Source organism: Sinocyclocheilus anshuiensis, unplaced genomic scaffold (assembly GCF_001515605.1).
Source record: "Sinocyclocheilus anshuiensis isolate Anshui unplaced genomic scaffold, SAMN03320099.WGS_v1.1 scaffold546, whole genome shotgun sequence".
NCBI classification, from domain to species: domain Eukaryota; kingdom Metazoa; phylum Chordata; class Actinopteri; order Cypriniformes; family Cyprinidae; genus Sinocyclocheilus; species Sinocyclocheilus anshuiensis.
Genome location: NW_015542451.1, coordinates 644,141 through 647,003, shown reverse-complemented (window position 1 = coordinate 647,003; position 2,863 = coordinate 644,141). Strand labels below are relative to the sequence as shown.

Sequence of the window (2,863 nt, the reverse complement as noted above, 5' to 3'; positions counted from 1 at the left end):
TATATATATATATATATATATATATATATAGTCAATTTAGATTTTACAAATTTGTTATTTTAGTACTTCAAGTTTAAAAAAAAATCTAAATGTTGCATTGGTAACTAGCTGAAATAAAATAAGTGTAAAGTTTTTAAATAATGTATCTCAATTAATTTTTTATTATTACTATTATTTTTTTATTAATAGAACTGTTTATGGTAAAATAACAAGTACCTGCAAAAAGGGAAAATATATTTAAATTTTTTTTTTTAGAAACCACAGTAAAAAATAAATAAATATTTTTTTTTATTTAAATTTTTTATAATATGTATTATTATTTGGAATAAATTTGTACTTTTTTTAATTTAATGTAATTTTAGTTACTATATGGTTATATAAGTTAATTTAGATTTTACAAATTTTTATTCCAGTTTTAGTATAAATAAAATTTAAAATTTTAAAGAGCAGTGTTATTTTAATATTTTAGGTACTATTATTGTTACTATTATTAATATTTGGAATTAATTTTTACTTTAATACTATATAGTTACTATATGGTTATATATATATATATATATATATATATATATATTTTTTATTTAATATAATTAAAATTATTTTTATAACAATGAGAATAATTTATAATCATTATTATTATTATTATATTTAATGAGCAATATATATACACAAGTATTAATTCTATACTAAACAAAAATACTAAAGAATTTTATGAAAATTGAATTCTGGCATTAAAACTTTGTTTAATTTTGTTTATACACAGAACTAAGTATTACAGAATTTCAATATTTGCAGCATTCCTTTTTAATAAGAATCTTTTTTTTTGTGTGCAAATGTTTCGGATTTGATCTTTTGTTTGTAATGCAGTGAAACTCAAGTGTGGCTCAAACACTGATGCATGTTTGCAGTGTGTGTGCGACAGACCCCTCGCTGTCCAGAACATCTTTAATGCTGGCTTTAGTGATAATGGCATCATCACATTTAAACCACTGGTCCTTGTGCTGGCGGATGAATGTGGTGTAGTGGCCACTCTCCAGCGTGCCCTGATGATTGACCACCGCGAACAGAGAATACCTGCAGCAGCGGACACACAGAGAGAGACGCGTCACAGGACGAATCACTCACACACACTAAACGCAGCAGACCTTCACTCACTTGTTGTCATTGTTTAGAGAGTCTACAGGCTGCTGGTACTGTCCGTTCATCCGGCTCTCTTTACTGAGAGAGAAACAGAGCAGATGTCAGGACATGAACTCACTGTCTTTACTAGGGTTGGGTACCGAAACCCGGCACCAATATGACCTATGTAACCGGTATGTACTAGAACCGAATCAGAACGCAGATTTCGGTGCCATGCCGGAGCGATCGATTGAAATATTTGTCCTCTGGTTTTCCGAAACAGACGTAAGCAGCATCATCACCGGCACCGCACGTGAAAAATAATTTCCCGACTGAGAAAACGCTCGGAAATCTCTAATAATACAAATCTTTGTAGTAACGCGAGTGTCCATGTTGTTTTCACATTCCGACTTAAAAGCACAACTCTGGAAACGAGAGCATTCGAGGAGCACGTGAATGCAGTAATTACACTTGCTCTGATGCCTTCCGTTAACTAAGCTAAACATGCTTAAATTAAAATGCCTGAAGCTAAACCTCCCTTGTATTCACATTTCTAAACCTATTGTCCAACAAAAGATAACATTATAACCTTTTTACTCCACAACACCAGTCAGATGCTTCCTTCTGTGATCTGATGAGGCTTCTTGTCACAGAATGAGGCAGAAGATATGTTCCATAGGCTACTTTAGCAAGAATACATCGATTAGCAATGGATTATAAATATACTTAATTATTATGAAAATACCAGATGGCTTGAATAAAACAGATAAATTATATTGTCGCAGTCTGTGAGTGTTTATTGTCTTTGTTTTATCATTCAAAACGTTTATATGTTCTGTTTACTTCGTTAACTTACAGCTATAATAGTGATGCCTTTGTCCATATAAGGGATTTCCCGGAGGGTCATGCGTTCTCTGCTTCTGTGACTGGATATGTGGATTTTCTGTGCGAGGGCGCCCTCTGGCGTCCAGTATGAATGAAACCGACATCATGTGTTTATAGTGCTAATTAGGGCTGGGCGATATAGCGAAAAAATTATCGTTCGGTATCGATAATTATTTACATTTTTTATAACCTTTTTTAAAACAAAAAGCAATAGAATGTTTTTTTTACATTTAACCACTGTATTTATAATTAACACAATTTATTGAGACAAACAACAAATACTTTTTGTTTTAACAATCAAGCACAACAAAAATTAAACAAATATCTAATTTCTAAAGTTTTATATGCAGATTAAATAGGTCTTTATTGTATAGGTCTAATTGTCTCCCGAGGCCACAGGAGGGCGCAATGAGCAAAATAATGCAGTGCATTTAAATCGTCAACGCAAGGAAGTTACTCTATAAAAACGTGCATTACGTCTAAATTAACTCATATAAATCAAATATAATTTCGTAAATTGCATAAACAATTATGAACAAAACAGCATCATGTATTTATGCATTGCTTAATACAAAGAGCCGAAGCGCCGATCACACAGACTGCATTTAAACACATATGAGACGCAGTGAAAAGGAATAAACCTCCACAAATTCGTGACCTGTTTTCTAAAAGCTTAAACTGTTTTAACTTTGCATGGCTACATCTCTTCTGTGAGACGCGAGTGCAGCAGTCATATTTGTCCGTCTAAAAAATGCACTGAATATGCGTTCTGTGTGAATGGCTTGGTTTCGGTTTTAACCTAATCAAGATCTTCTCCGCATTGAGCTTCTATATTTCTCTAATATTTTGAATGAATAAC

At 32.0% G+C, this 2,863-nt stretch overlaps 1 pseudogene; it reads right to left on the bottom strand.

Annotated features, from left to right (window-relative positions):
* The window catches only part of LOC107693648 (ubiquitin carboxyl-terminal hydrolase 22-like), a 50,586-nt pseudogene that overhangs the window by 647 nt on the left and 47,076 nt on the right, over positions 1 to 2,863 (bottom strand).